Here is a 16,356-nt window from a genome sequence, read left to right as displayed (position 1 = left end):
AAGAGGAGTTGGGGTGAGGGGAGTTGTAGAGAAGGGGTGAAAGTGGAGTTGGGGTGAGGTGGTTGGAGAGTAAGAGAGAAAGGTGCGTTGGGGTGAGGGGAGTTGTAGAGAAGGGGTGAAAGTGGAGTTGGGGTGAGGTGGTTGGAGAGTAAGGGTAAAAGTTGAGTTGGGGTGAGTGGGGTTGGAGAGCAGTGGTGAAAGAGGAGTTGGGGTGAGGGGGGTTGGAGAGTAGGGGTGAAAGAGGAGTTGGGGAGAGGGGGTTCGAGAGTAGGGGTGAAAGAGGAGTTGGGGTGAGGGGGGTTGGAGAGTAGGCATGAAAGATGAGTTGGGGTGAGGGGGTTGGAGAGTAGGGGTGAAAGGAGTTGGGGTGAGCAGGGTTGGAGAGTAGGAGTGAAAGAGGAGTTGGGGTGAGGGGTTGGAGAGTAGGGGTGAAAGAGGAGTTGAGGTGAGGGGGTTGCAGAGTAGGGGTGAAAGAGAAGTTGGGGTGAGGGGGTTGGAGAGTCGGGGTGAAAGAGGAGTTGGGGTGAGGGGAGTCGCAGAGAAGGGGTGAAAGTAGAGTTGGAGTGAAGGGTTTCGAGAGTAGGGGTGAAAGATAAGTTGGGGTGAGGGGGTTTGGAGAGTAGGGATGAAAGAGGAGTTGGGGTGAGGGGGGTTGGAGAGTAAGGTGAAAGAGGTTTTGGGGTCGGGGGGTTGGAGAGTATGGTATAAAGTGGAGTTGGGGTGACGGGATTGGAGTGTCGGGGTGAAAGAGGAGTTGGGGTGAGGGGCTGGAGAGTAGGGGTGAAAGAGGAGTTGGGGTGAGGGGATTGGAGAGTAGGGGTGAAAGAAGAGTTGGGGTGAGGGGGGTTGGAGGGTAGGGGTGAAAGAGGAGTTGTGGTGAGGGGGGTTGGAGAGTAGGGATGAAAGAGGAGTTGGGGTGAGGGGGGTTGGAGAGTAAGGTGAAAGAGGTTTTGGGGTCGGGGGGTTGGAGAGTATGGGAGAAAGTGGAGTTGGGGTGACGGGATTGGAGAGTCGGGGTGAAAGAGGAGTTGGGGTGAGGGGTTGGAGAGTCGGGGTGAAAGAGGAGTAGGGGTGAGGGGTTGGAGAGTAGGGGTGAAAGAGGAGTTGGGGTGAAGGGGTTGGAGAGCAGGGGTGAAAGAAGAGTTGGGGTGAGGGGGGTTGGAGGGTAGGGGTGAAAGAGGAGTTGGGGTGAGGGGGGTTGGAAAGTAGGGGTGAAAGAGGAGTTGGGGTGAGGGGGTTGGAGAGTAGGGGTGAAAGAGGAGTTGTGGAGAGGGGGGATGGAGAGTAGGGGTGAAAGAGGAGTTGGGGTGAGGGGGGGATGGAGAGTAGGGGTGAAAGAGGAGTTGGGGTGAGTGGGGTTGGAGGGTAGGGGTGAAAGAGGAGTTGGGTTGAGGGGGGTTGGAGAGTTGGGGTGAAAGAGGAGTTGGGGTGAGGGGGTTGGAGAGTAGGGGTGAAAGAGGAGTTGAGGTGAGGGGGGTTGGAGAGTAGGGGTGAAATTGGATTTGTGTTGAGGGGTTTGGAGAGTAGGGGTGAAAGAGGAGTTGTGGTGAGGGGGGGTTGGAGAGTAGCGGTGAAAGAGGAGTTGGGTCACGGGTGTTGGAGACTAGGGGTGAAAGAGGAGTTGGGGTGAGGATGATTGGAGAGTAGGGGTGAAAGAGCAGTTGGGGTGAGGGGGTTGGAGAGTCAGTGTGAAAGAGGAGTTGGGGTGAGGGGTGTGGAGAGTAGGGGTGAAAGAGGAGTTGGGGTGAGGGGGTTGGAGAGTAGGGGTGAAAGAGGAGTTGGGGTGAGGGGGTTGGAGAGTAGGGGTGAAAGAGGAGTTGGGGTGAGGGGTTAGAGAGTAGGGGTGAAAGAGAAGTTGGGGTGAGGGGGTTGGAGAGTCGGGGTGAAAGAGAAGTTGGGGTGAGGGGGTTGGAGAGTCGGGGTGAAAGAGGAGGTGGGGTGAGTGGGTGTTGGAGAGTAGGGGTGAAATAGGAGTTGGGGTGAGGGGGTTGGAGAGTCGGGGTGAAAGAGGAGGTGGGGTGAGTGGGTGTTGGAGAGTAGGGGTGAAATAGGAGTTGGGGTGAGGGGGTTGGAGAGTAGTTCAGAAAGGGGCGTTGGGGTGAGGGGGTTGGAGATTAGGGGAGAAAGAGGAGTTGGGATGAGTGGGTTGGAGAGTAAGAGAGAAAGGGGCGTTGGGGTGAGGGGGTTGAGAGTAGGGGTGAAAGAGGAGTTGGGGTGAGGGCTGAAAGAGGAGTTGGGGTGAGGGGGGTTGGAGAGTAAGGGTAAAAGTTGAGTTGGGGTGAGTGGGGTTGGAGAGCATTGGTGAAAGAGGAGTTGGGGTGAGGGGGGTTGGAGAGTAGGGGTGAAAGAGGAGTTGGGGTGAAGGGGTTCGAGAGTAGGGGTGAAAGAGGAGTTGGGGTGAGGGGGGTTGGAGAGTAGGGATGAAAGAGGAGTTGGGGTGAGGGGGGTTGGAAAGTAAGGTGAAAGACGATTTGGGGTCGGGGGGTTGGAGAGTATGGAAGAAAGTGGAGTTGGGGTGACGGGATTGGAGAGTCGTTGTGAAAGAGGAGTTGGGGTGAGGGGTTGGAGAGTAGGGGTGAAAGAGGAGTTGGGGTGAGGGGGGTTGGAGAGCAGGGGAGAACGAGTTGTTGGGAAGAGGGGTTGGAGAGTAGGGGTGAAAGAAGAGTTGAGGTGACTGGGGTTGGAGAGTATGGGTGAAAGAGGAGTTGGGGTGAGGGGGTTTGGAGAGTTGGGGTGAAAGAGGAGTTGGGGTGAGGGGGTTGGAGAGTAGGGGTGAAAGAGGAGTTAGGGTGAGGGGGGTTGGAGAGTAGGGGTGAAAGAGGAGGTGGGGTGAGGGGGTTGGAGAGTTGGGGTGAAAGAGGAGTTGGGGTGAGGGGGTTGGAGAGTAGGGTGAAAGAGGAGTTGGGGTGAGGGGGGTTGAGAGTACGGGTGAAAGAGGAGTTGGGGTGAGGGGGCTGGAGAGTAGGGGTGAAAGAGGAGTTGGGGTGAGGGGGGTTGAAGAGTTGGGGTGAAAGAGGAGTTGGGGTGAGGGGGTTGGAGAGTAGGGGTGAAGGAGGAGCTGGGGTGAGGGGGGTTGGAGAGTAGGGGTGAAAGAGCAGTTGGGGTGAGGGGGTTTGGAGAGTAGGGTGAAAGATGAGTTGGGGTGAGGTGGTTGGACAGTAGGGGTGAAAGCGGAGTTGGGGTGAGTGGGTTGGAGAGTAGGGGTGGAAGAGGAGTTCATGTGTGGGGGTTGGAGATTAGGGGTGAAGAAGGAGTTGGGGTGAGGGTTTGGAGAGTAGGGGTGAAAGAGGAGTTGTGGTGAGGGGGGTTGGAGAGCAGGGGTGAACGAGCTGCTGGGAAGAGGGGTTGGAGAGTAGGGGTGAAAGAGGAGTTGGGGTGAGCGGTGTTGGAGGGTAGGGGTGAAAGAGGAGTTGGGGTGAGGGGGATGGAGAGTAGGTGTGAAAGAGGAATTGGGGTGAGGGTTTGGAGAGTAGGGGTGAAAGAGGAGTTGTGGTGAGGGGGGTTGGAGAGTAGGGGTGAAAGAGGAGTTGGGGTGAGGGGTTGGAGAGTAGGGATGAAAGAGGAGTTGGGGTGAGGGGGTTGGAGAGCAGTGGTGAAAGAGGAGTTGGGGTGAGAGGGGTTGGAGCGTAGGGGTGAAAGAGGAGTTGGAGTGAGGGGGGTTGGAAAGTAGGGGTGAAAGAGGAGTTGGGGTGAGGGGGTTGGAGACTAGGGGTGAAAGATGAGTTGGGGTGAGTGGGGTTGGAGAGTAGGGGTGAAGGAGGAGTTGGGGTGAGGGGGGTTGGAGAGAAGGGGTGAAAGAGGAGTTGGGGTGAGTGGGGTTGGAGAGTAGGGGTGAAAGAGGAGTTGGGATGATGGGGGTTGGAGAATTGGAATGAAAGAGGAGTTGGGGTGAGGGGGTTGGAGAGTAGGGGTGAAAGAGGAGTTGGGGTGAGGGGGTTGGAGAGTAGTGGTGAAGGAGGAGGTGGGGTGAGGGGGTTGGAGAGTTGGGGTGAAAGAGGAGTTGGGGTGAGGGGGCTGAAGAGTAGGGGTGAAAGAGGAGTTGGGGTAAGGGCGGTTGGAGACTTGGGGTTAAAGAGGAGTTGGGGTGAGGGATTTGGAGAGTAGGGGTGAAGGAGGAGCTGGGGTGAGGGGGGTTGGAGAGCAGGGGTGAAAGAGGAGTTGGGGTGAGGGGGGTTGGAGAGTAGGGTGAAAGAGGAGTTGGGGTGAGGGGGTTGGACAGTAGGGGTGAAAGAGGAGTTGGGGTCAGATGGTTGGAGAGTAGGGGTGGAAGAGGAGTTCGGGTTTGGGGGTTGGAGAGTAGGGGCGAAAGAGGAGGTGGGGTGAGTGGGTGTTGGAGAGTAGGGGTGAAATAGGAGTTGGGGTGAGGGGATTGGAGAGTAGTTCAGAAAGGGGCGTTGGGGTGAGGGGGTTGGAGATTAGGGGAGAAAGAGGAGTTGGGATGAGTGGGTTGGAGAGTAAGAGAGAAAGGGGCGTTGGGGTGAGGGGGTTGAGAGTAGGGGTGAAAGAGGAGTTGGGGTGAGGGCTGAAAGAGGAGTTGGGGTGAGGGGGGTTGGAGAGTAAGGGTAAAAGTTGAGTTGGGCTGAGTGGGGTTGGAGAGCATTGGTGAAAGAGGAGTTGGGGTGAGGGGGGTTGGTGAGTAGGGGTGAAAGAGGAGTTGGGGTGAAGGGGTTCGAGAGTAGGGGTGAAAGAGGAGTTGGGGTGAGGGGGGTTGGAGAGTAGGGATGAAAGAGGAGTTGGGGTGAGGGGGGTTGGAAAGTAAGGTGAAAGACGATTTGGGGTCGGGGGGTTGGAGAGTATGGGAGAAAGTGGAGTTGGGGTGACGGGATTGGAGAGTCGTTGTGAAAGAGGACTTGGGGTGAGGGGTTGGAGAGTAGGGGTGAAAGAGGAGTTGGGGTGAGGGGGTTTGGAGAGTTGGGGTGAAAGAGGAGTTGGGGTGAGGGGGTTGGAGAGTAGGGGTGAAAGAGGAGTTAGGGTGAGGGGGGTTGGAGAGTAGGGGTGAAAGAGGAGGTGGGGTGAGGGGGTTGGAGAGTTGGGGTGAAAGAGGAGTTGGGGTGAGGGGGTTGGAGAGTAGGGTGAAAGAGGAGTTGGGGTGAGGGGGGTTGAGAGTACGGGTGAAAGAGGAGTTGGGGTGAGGGGGCTGGAGAGTAGGGGTGAAAGAGGAGTTGGGGTGAGGGGGGTTGAAGAGTTTGGGTGAAAGAGGAGTTGGGGTGAGGGGTTTGGAGAGTAGGGGTGAAGGAGGAGCTGGGGTGAGGGGGGTTGGAGAGTAGGGGTGAAAGAGCAGTTGGGGTGAGGGGGTTTGGAGAGTAGGGTGAAAGATGAGTTGGGGTGAGGTGGTTGGACAGTAGGGGTGAAAGCGGAGTTGGGGTGAGTGGGTTGGAGAGTAGGGGTGGAAGAGGAGTTCATGTGTGGGGGTTGGAGATTAGGGGTGAAGAAGGAGTTGGGGTGAGGGTTTGGAGAGTAGGGGTGAAAGAGGAGTTGTGGTGAGGGGGGTTGGAGAGCAGGGGTGAACGAGCTGCTGGGAAGAGGGGTTGGAGAGTAGGGGTGAAAGAGGAGGTGGGGTGAGGGGGTTGGAGAGTTGGGGTGAAAGAGGAGTTGGGGTGAGGGGGTTGGAGAGTAGGGTGAAAGAGGAGTTGGGGTGAGGGGGGTTGAGAGTACGGGTGAAAGAGGAGTTGGGGTGAGGGGGCTGGAGAGTAGGGGTGAAAGAGGAGTTGGGGTGAGGGGGGTTGAAGAGTTGGGGTGAAAGAGGAGTTGGGGTGAGGGGGTTGGAGAGTAGGGGTGAAGGAGGAGCTGGGGTGAGGGGGTTGGAGAGTAGGGGTGAAAGAGCAGTTGGGGTGAGGGGGTTTGGAGAGTAGGGTGAAAGATGAGTTGGGGTGAGGTGGTTGGACAGTAGGGGTGAAAGCGGAGTTGGGGTGAGTGGGTTGGAGAGTAGGGGTGGAAGAGGAGTTCATGTGTGGGGGTTGGAGATTAGGGGTGAAGAAGGAGTTGGGGTGAGGGTTTGGAGAGTAGGGGTGAAAGAGGAGTTGGGGTGAGGGGGGTTGGAGAGCAGGGTGAAAGAGGAGTTGGGGTGAGGGGGTTGGACAGTAGGGGTGAAAGAGGAGTTGGGGTCAGATGGTTGGAGAGTAGGGGTGGAAGAGGAGTTCGGGTGTGGGTGTTGGAGAGTAGGGGCGAAAGAGGAGGTGGGGTTAGTGGGTGTTGGAGAGTAGGGGTGAAATAGCAGTTGGGGTGAGGGGGTTGGAGAGTCGTTCAGAAAGGGGCGTTGGGGTGAGGGGGTTGGAGATTAGGGGAGAAAGAGGAGTTGGGATGCGTGGGTTGGAGAGTAAGAGAGAAAGGGGCGTTGGGGTGAGGGGGTTGAGAGCAGGGGTGAAAGAGGAGTTGGGGTGAGGGCTGAAAGAGGAGTTGGGGTGAGGGGGGTTGGAGAGTAAGGGTAAAAGTTGAGTTGGGGTGAGTGGGGTTGGAGAGCATTGGTGAAAGAGGAGTTGGGGTGAGGGGGGTTGGAGAGTAGGGGTGAAAGAGGAGTTGGGGTGAAGGGGTTCGAGAGTAGTGGTGAAAGAGGAGTTGGGGTGAGGGGTTTGGAGAGTAGGGATGAAAGAGGAGTTGGGGTGAGGGGGGTTGGAAAGTAAGGTGAAAGACGATTTGGGGTCGGGGGGTTGGAGAGTATGGGAGAAAGTGGAGTTGGGGTGACGGGATTGGAGAGTCGTTGTGAAAGAGGAGTTGGGGTGAGGGGTTGGAGAGTAGGGGTGAAAGAGGAGTTGGGGTGAGGGGGGTTGGAGAGCAGGGGAGAACGAGTTGTTGGGAAGAGGGGTTGGAGAGTAGGGGTGAAAGAAGAGTTGGGGTGACTGGGGTTGGAGAGTAGGGGTGAAAGAGGAGTTGGGGTGAGGGGGTTTGGAGAGTTGGGGTGAATGAGGAGTTGGGGTGAGGGGGTTGGAGAGTAGGGGTGAAAGAGGAGTTAGGGTGAGGGGGGTTGGAGAGTAGGGGTGAAAGTGGAGGTGGGGTGAGGGGGTTGGAGAGTTGGGGTGAAAGAGGAGTTGGGGTGAGGGGGTTGGAGAGTAGGGTGAAAGAGGAGTTGGGGTGAGGGGGGTTGAGAGTACGGGTGAAAGAGGAGTTGGGGTGAGAGGGCTGGAGAGTAGGGGTGAAAGAGGAGTTGGGGTGAGGGGGGTTGAAGTGTTGGGGTGAAAGAGGAGTTGGGGTGAGGGGGTTGGAGAGTAGGGGTGAAGGAGGAGCTGGGGTGAGGGGGGTTGGAGAGTAGGGGTGAAAGAGCAGTTGGGGTGAGGGGGTTTGGAGAGTAGGGTGAAAGATGAGTTGGGGTGAGGTGGTTGGACAGTAGGGGTGAAAGCGGAGTTGGGGTGAGTGGGTTGGAGAGTAGGGGTGGAAGAGGAGTTCATGTGTGGGGGTTGGAGATTAGGGGTGAAGAAGGAGTTGGGGTGAGGGTTTGGAGAGTAGGGGTGAAAGAGGAGTTGGGGTGAGAGGGGTTGGAGCGTAGGGGTGAAAGAGGAGTTGGAGTGAGGGGGGTTGGAAAGTAGGGGTGAAAGAGGAGTTGGGGTGAGGGGGTTGGAGACTAGGGGTGAAAGATGATTTGGGGTGAGTGGGGTTGGAGAGTAGGGGTGAAAGAGGAGTTGGGGTGAGGGGGGTTGGAGAGAAGGGGTGAAAGAGGAGTTGGGGTGAGTGGGGTTGGAGAGTAGGGGTGAAAGAGGAGTTGGGATGATGGGGGTTGGAGAGTTGGAATGAAAGAGGAGTTGGGGTGAGGGGGTTGGAGAGTAGGGGTGAAAGCCCCCGGGAGAGGGTCTGTGGACAGGGTGGGTGTGAGTGTGAGTGTGAGTGTGAGACAGCCAGACAGAGTGAATACACACGCTGAAGATGGGCTGCTGAATTTTTAGTGTTTTTAGTGTTTAAAGTGGGGGAAAAAAAGGTTCATTTCAAGTTTAAAAAGGTTTTAAAGTTAAATTTAGTTCTAGTTAAGTTAGTTTAGTTTGTTTAGTTAAGTTTAAGTTTAGTTTAGTCTAGATTAAGTAAGGAAGGAAAAGACCACCAAAGGAAAAAAAACCAGAGGAAACTAGAAAAAAAAAAGCCAAAGAAAAAAAAAGAAATAAGGGAAAAAAAAAACAAACGGGGCCACAGCAGCAGCAGAAGCAAGGTGACTCGGCCGCATCGGGAACCGAGGCGCGAAGGCCGCACGGAGACGCAGCGGCAGCCGGAGCGAGGAGACTCGGGGAGGCCGCTTCGGGAAACGAGGCGAATCGGGGAGGCCGCACGGAGACGCAGCGGCAGCCGGAACGAGGTGACTCGGGGAGCCCGAGCGGCGAACGAGACACGGCCCGATCGGCGGCCGCAGTCCAGCACCCGAGCGACGACCGCAGTCCAGCACCCGAGCGACGGCCGCAGTCCAGCACCCGAGCGACGACCGCAGTCCAGCACCCGAACGGCGAACGAGGCACAACCCGAGCGGCGGCTGGGCTAGAAAGCCCGGGAAAGGCCCGAGGAGCCAGGCCCAGAGACCTCTGAGGAGAAGGGGAGCAACCAGAAGGCTTCCAGAAGCAAACCAAGACTGTGAGTACAGGGCCCAGGGAGGGAGACTGAAGCCAGGGAAAGGCCCGAGGAGCCAGGCCGAGACAGAGGCACAGAGGCCTCTGAGGGGGAGGGGAACAGCCCGAAGGCACCGGGAAACAGCGGCTCACAGACCCAGACCTGAGAAGGGTGAACCCAGAAGCCGAGGCCCAGGGACCACGGGGTCGGAGAGGGGGACCGGGAAAGTTCGCGAACAGGGAGAGGGAAACACCAAACCCGGGGCCCCAGAAAAGCTTATTCTAAGATCAACAATACTTTACCAAAAATGAGCGAATCAGAAGATCCACAACAGCCCCGCTTCCAGATTCCCCCCAACACCGCAAAAAAAGCTATAAAAGCGATCAAGCATGAGCAGATGAGAGAAAAACCAGAAACACTTTTTGCTGACTGTTACAACAATGGGACAAAAAGTAACCTCATTTTCTACTCAGATCAGCCAGTGGCTTGGATCACAGCAATAAAATCACACTATACCAATGTTAAGCTAGAAAATACCGCAAATGGGTCCATAATGAAAATTAACACACCAGGAGACAGTTCAACTACGACGGTCAACGCGTACAATACCGGGACAATATTAGTGCAAGGCAACCTCGACAAATTTGCAACGGCCTTCAGGACACTGAAAAAATTAACTAAGGGGGGAAGGAACAGCCCCAGAGTGGCCCGCACTCCCCCCAACATTGACAACTTACCAGGAGAAAATCTGCCTGGTCAGGAGGTGAACGAGCCACACAGTTCAAACCAGACACTAACCCCGGGGAACCACAGCCACACGATACAACTGACAAACCCCAGCATAACTACCAGGGAGGAAGCCACACATAGTCCCCCTACCATTCCCAGCTCACCAAGAGAAGAGCAGCATAGCCAGGAAGTGAGTGAGCCCTCCAGGGCCGACCAGCCTAGCCAGGAAGTGAGTGAGCCTACCAGGGCCGACCAGACACATACCCCGGGATCACACAGCCAGATACAACCAAAAGATAAATTTAATCAATTAGAGATAGAGATGGTTAAACTTAGAGAGGACTTCCTCAAAATGAATGACAATCAAAATCAGGAGAGGGAGAGACACAAGAGAGAGCTGAAGCTACTTGAGAACCAGGTGAATCTACTTAGGAATCAGGTGAAAGAGCTGCAGGAAAAAGAAGAGAGCCATAGAGGAGAGAAAACACCATTAGACCAGCAACCAGAGGCTAGAGATAAGACAAGACAGAGCCGGACGGAACGGCTGCACTCCCACACGGAACAAAAGCAACAGACACACAATACAAGGGGTGCCACACAGACCGACCAGCATACTGATTCGCAATCTTCCCCCACCACCGTGGAACCACAAGCGGGCCGCTCACAAGAGGTACGCACACACCAGACACCCCAGCCCAGCACACACACTATGAGTCCAAGCGAAAGCCACCAGACAGTAAACACAAACAAGGCTGACGTCATAATACTCATAGACTCAAATGGGAAATTTCTATGGGAGAAAAAGCTATTCCCTAGAAGTAAAGTAGAAAAGATCTGGTGCCCAACAACAAACAGAGCCATGGGATGGCTGACCAAAGCCAGATTAGGCTCCCCCCAACACATAATAATACACACGGGCACAAATGACCTAAAGACCCAACAGAAAGAAGTAGCAACATCGCTCAGAGCAATGATTAGGAAAGCAAGCAGTACATTTCCAAACACTAGAATCACTGTTTCCACAATATTGCCGAGAACAGACTTCAACAACAACACAATTCATGAGATAAATGCCAGCATAGCAAGAGACTGCGAATCAAACCACAACGTACACCTGGCCCAACACCCCACCCTCGATGAGGAATGTCTTTACGACCACGTCCACATCCAAAGGCAAAGAATATCGATCCTTGCTAAAGCCCTGAAGGACGTCGCTTTTAACCGGGTCCATACCCAGACTCCAAGAGGACCCCCCCCCGACCACCAGAGATCAGCGGGGTACATATCAGGAACACTACAAGGACCACCAACACACCAACCGAGACCAGAGAGGATCCCCATGCAAAACAACAATGTCAGACCTGCACCACTCCTGTCCCACAGGGGAATAGGACTGCTCCCAGCCAGACAGAGGGAGAGATGCACAGGACGTACGCAATACCTCAGACAGAAACAATCCATTAAGAGACAATAAGCAGATGTGCAGCAGCATCTACTTCCGCCTTATGGATCAAGGACTAATTAATAGAAAGAACTGTAACCAAATTGTATTAACTTTTGTAGACAACTGATGTGATCTTTTTTTTTCCCACACTTAGACACGACAAACACGTACCACTCTTTAACCTATCATAGTAAAAGATCAAACTTAACATGAAATCCTTATATATTTCGACCTGGAATATCCAAGGTCTACGCTCTTCACTGCGAGAAGTGAAAAGTAGGACCCCAGAGTTCATAGATGAAACTAAAGACCTAGATATTATCATTTTACAGGAAACTTGGTATAAAGGAAAAGGACACACTGGCTGTCCCCAAGGGTACACTGAGCTGGTGGTGCCCTCCAATAAATTACCAAGTGTAACCCAAGGCAGAGACTCCGGAGGCATACTGATCTGGTTTAAAACAGAACTTAAGAATTACATCAAATTTATAAAAAAGGGCGAAAACCATATGTGGCTCAAACTTGAGAGGGAGATTATCTCAAACACCCAAGATGTTTACATTTGCGCACTTTATATCCCTCCAATCGATTCCCCGTACTTTAAAGAGGACACCTTCTCCAACATGGAGGGGGAAATTATCCAATACCAGGCCCAGGGGAACGTGTTGATCTGTGGGGACCTCAATTCAAGAACGGGCGAAGAACCAGACTTCACCAATAATCAGGGAAACAATTATGTTTTCGGGAATAACCACTTTGACATCCCTTCCCTTCCATACAGGCATAACTGCGACAAGCAGTCAAATACCAACGGAAAACAGCTACTACAGCTCTGTCGAAACCTGGGTCTGTACATTGTCAATGGTAGGTTCATAGGAGACCTCCTAGGAAGATCGACCTATTGCTCACCTCTTGGCTGCAGCACAGTAGACTATATGATTACAGACTTAGACCCATCCTCTTTCAGAGCATTCACAGTCAAACCACAAACAACACTGTCAGATCACAGTCAAATTACTATGTTCCTCAAAAAGACAGAAACAAACAACATAGAAACACAACCCAGTAAACTGTACAACACCAAAAAATCGTACAGATGGGCCAAAAACGACACGGAAAAATACCAGAAAACAATTAGCAATGCATCAACTCAAGCTCTCTTAGACACCTTTCTGGATAACATATACACTCACAATAAAGAAGGCGTAAACCGGGCAGTTAGTAAACTAAACAATATTTTTGATAATTTGGCAACAAATGCAAACTTGAAAGCTCGCAAGAACAAACCCAAAACAAAAAACTATGAAAAATGGTTTGACCGAGATTGCCATAACATGAGGAAAAAACTTAGAAAAATATCAAACCAAAAACACAGACATCCAGAAAACGAGGAACTACGCCTTACTTATTGTCAGACACTAACACAATACAGAAACACACTCAGAACCAAAAAAGAGCAATATATTAAGAATACACTCAGCTCCATGGAGGAATCCATTGATTCCAATTGTTTCTGGGAAAACTTGAAAACACTACACAAAAAACAACACGACGATTTGGCCATTCAAAATGGGGACACATGGGTAAACCACTTTGAAAAATTATACCAGAAAAAAACACTAAGACCAGAGCAACACCAAATATGCAAAAAACTGGAAAAGCTAGAAATGGCCATAAAAGATAACCAAAACCCGCTGGACGCCATAATAACAGAAAAAGAACTTCTTGAAAAACTCAAGGACCTGCGACCAGGAAAAGCCTGCGGGACAGATGGCATACTAAACGAGATGATTAAACACACAGACAACAAAATGAAACTGGCTATCCTAAAACTCTTCAACTTGGTTCTGAGTGTCGGTTATTTCCCTGATATCTGGAACAAAGGACTCATAACGCCCATATACAAAAGTGGGGACAAAATCGACCCAAACAACTATCGAGGCATCTGTGTAAACAGTAACCTGGGGAAGGTATTCTGTAGCATCATAAACAAAAGACTTATAAACTTCCTTGAGGAGCACAATGTCTTGAGTAAAAGCCAAATTGGATTCCTGCCAAACTATAGAACATCCGATCATATCTTCACCCTACAGACCCTAATTGACAAACACGTTCACAATAACAAAAGCAAAATCTACGCATGCTTTGTAGATTTCCAGAAGGCTTTCGACTCCATCTGGCATGACGGTTTATTCCTGAAACTTATCGAAAGTGGGGTAGGAGGGAAAACATATGATGTAATTAAATCAATGTATACAAACAACAAATGTGCAGTTAAAATTGGAGACAAACAAACAAAATACTTCCCACAGGGGCGGGGGGTGACGCAGGGCTCGCCAATCTCACCGACACTCTTTAATATTTACATAAATGGATTGGCAAAACTACTTGAACAATCTACAGCACCCGGCCTCACCCTATATGAATCCAAGGTTAAATTCCTCCTCTATGCAGACGACCTGGTTCTGCTGTCACCTACTAAAGAGGGGCTACAGCAAAACCTGGACCTGCTGGAGTCGTACTGCCAGACTTGGGCCCTGACAATAAATCCCCAAAAAACCAAAGTCCTTGTGTTCCAGCAAAGATCCAAACATCAGGGACCCAAAATAAATTTCACAGTAGGAACAACCAAAATTGAACAAACCACTAACTACACATACTTGGGCTTAAAAATCAGTTCTACGGGAAACTTCAAACTGGCTGTGAATGAACTGAAAGAGAAAGCAAGAAGGGCTTTCTATGCCATCAAAAAATCAATCCAAATAGAAATCCCAATTAGCATTTGGCTCAAAATTTTCAAATCAGTAATTGAACCAATTGCACTCTATGGCAGTGAGGTATGGGGACCGCTAACTCAACAAGAATTTGCAAAATGGGACAAACACCCAATTGAGATCCTACATGCAGAATTCTGTAAAAGTATCCTCCGGACTCAAAGGAAAACAGTAAACAATGCATGCAGGGCGGAACTAGGCCAATATCCATTAATAATCACTATCCAAAAAAGAGCCACCAAATTTTGGAATCACCTACAAATGAGCAATCCCCAATGCTATCACTACGACGCCCTGAAATGCCAAGAGCTGACCATAAAGAAGAATACCCTCAGTCAACTAGTCCTGGGACTCAGTGAAGTAACTACTAACAATACTAACAATAACCAGCCCCAGGACAGTGACAGGGTAACACAAAGAATTCGACCCAACACAATCGTCGCTAAGCAAAAGGAAAAATATCTGACATATTGGGCAGAAACAACAAAAACCCAAAGCAAACTCAATTGCTACTTGGCCCTAAACAGACAATACAACATAGCTGATTACCTGACCATGGTAAAGGATAACAAACTGAGAAGAACCTTGACAAGGTACAGACTTAGCGAACATAGCCTAGCGATCGAAAAAGGCAGACACAGGCAGACCAGGCTGCCAAGAGAGGACAGGATATGCTCTCACTGCAGTCAGGGAGTGGTGGAGACAGAGATGCACTTCCTCACAGCTTGTGGAAAATATCAGGGCATCAGGGAGAATTTCTACCAAAAATTCTCACAAATATGCCCTGATTTCAGAAATCTGAATGACAACCAAAAACTCCCATTCCTACTGGGAGAGGAGAGAAGCTGTATAACACTGGCGGCGCACTATGTTACAGCTTGCCATGAACAGAGGGACAACCAGTAAACTAAGAAAAAAATATATATAAACAATGCGAATGTATATTTATACACTCAGGGATATACCTGTTTATACACTGTATGAATAGAACTGCGTTTATGTGCTAAACCATAAATGTATTTTGATGCTTTGGCAACATAAGATGTAACTTATCATGCCAATAAAGCGATTTAAATTGTAAAATTGTAAAAAATTGAAAGAGAAGTTGGGGTGAGGGGGTTGGAGAGTAGTGGTGAAGGAGGAGGTGGGGTGAGGGGGTTGGAGAGTTGGGGTGAAAGAGGAGTTGGGGTGAGGGGGCTGAAGAGTCGGGGTGAAAGAGGAGTTTGTGTGAGGGCGGTTGGAGACTTGGGGTTAAAGAGGAGTTGGGGTGAGGGATTTGGAGAGTAGGGGTGAAGGAGGAGCTGGGGTGAGGGGGGTTGGAGAGCAGGGGTGAAAGAGGAGTTGGGGTGAGGGGGGTTGGAGAGTAGGGTGAAAGAGGAGTTGGGGTGAGGGGGTTGGACAAAAGGGGTGAAAGAGGAGTTGGGGTCAGATGGTTGGAGAGTAGGGGTGGAAGAGGAGTTCGGGTGTAAGGGTTGGAGAGTAGGGGCGAAAGAGGAGTTGGGGTGAGGGGGGTTGGTGAGTAGGAGTGAAAGAGGAGTTGGGGTGAGGGGGTTGGAGCGTAGGGGTGAAAGAGGAGTTGGGGTGAGGAGGGTTGGAAAGTAGGGGTGAAAGAGGAGTTGGGGTGAGGGGGTTGGAGAGTAGGGGTGAAAGAGGAGTTGGGGTGAGGGGGTTGGAGAGTAGGGGAGAAAGAGGAGTTGGTGTGAGGAGGTTGGAGAGTAGGGGTGAAGGAGGAGTTGGGTGTGGGGGGTTGGAGAGTAGGGGTGAAAGAGTAGTTGGGGTGAGGGGGGTTGGAGAGTAGGGATGAAGGAGGAGTTGGGGTGAGGGGTTGGAGAGTAGAGGTGAAAGAGGAGTTGGGGTGAGGGGGGTTGGAGAGTGGGGGTGAAAATGGTGTTGGGGTGAGGGGGTTAGAGAGTAGTGGTGAAAGAGGAGCTGGGGTGAGGGGGTTGGAGAGTATGAGTGAAAGAGGAGTTGGGGTGAGGGGGTTTGTGAGCAGGGGTGAAAGAGGAGCTGGGGTGTGGGTGGTTGGAGAGTAGAGGTGAAAGAGGAGTTGGGGTGATGGGGGTTGAGGGATTGGAGTGAAAGAGGAATTGTGGTGATGGGGATGGAGAGTAGGGGTAAAAGAGGAGTTGGGGTGAGGGGGGGTTGAGAGTAGGGGTGAAAGAGGAGTTGGGGTGAGGAGGGTTGGAGAGTAGGGGTGAAAGAGGAGTTGGGGTGAGGGGGTTGGAGAGCAGGGGTGAAAGAGGAGTTTGGGTGAGGAGGGTTGGAGAGTAGGGCTGAAAGAGGAGTTGGGGTGAGGGGGTTTGAGAGTAGGGGTGAAAGAGGAGTTGGGGTGAAGGGGGTTGGAGAGTAGGGTGAAAGAGGAGTTGGGGTGAGGGGGTTGGAGAGTAGGTGTGAACGAGCTGTTGCGATGAGGTGGGTTGGAGAGTAGGGTGAAACACGAGTTGGGGTGAGGGTTGTTGGAGGGTAGGGGTGAAAGAGGAGTTGGGGTGATGGGGATGGAGAGTCGGGGTGAAAGAGGAGTTGGGGTGAGGGGGTTGGAGATTAGGGTGAAAGAGGATTTGGGGTGAGGGGGTTGGAGAGTAGGGGTGAAAGAAAAGTTAGGGTGAGGGGTTGGAGAGCAGGGGTGAAAGAGGAGTTGAGTTGAGGGGGGTTGGAGAGCAGGGGTGAAAGAGGAGTTGGGGTGAGGGGGGTTGGAGAGTAGGGTGAAAGAGGAGTTGGGGTGAGGGGGGTTGGAGAGCAGGGGAGAACGAGTTGTTGGGAAGAGGGGTTGGAGAGTAGGGGTGAAAGAAGGGTTGGGGTGACTGGGGTTGGAGAGTAGGGGTGAAAGAGGAGTTGGGGTGAGGGGGTTTGGAGAGTTGGGGTGAAAGAGGAGTTGAGGTGAGGGGGTTG

The sequence above is a fragment of the Somniosus microcephalus genome, chromosome 4, assembly GCF_052327205.1.
Source record: "Somniosus microcephalus isolate GS21.2 chromosome 4, FLI_Smic_1.0, whole genome shotgun sequence".
NCBI classification, from domain to species: Eukaryota; Metazoa; Chordata; class Chondrichthyes; order Squaliformes; family Somniosidae; genus Somniosus; species Somniosus microcephalus.
This window is presented reverse-complemented; position numbering follows the sequence as displayed.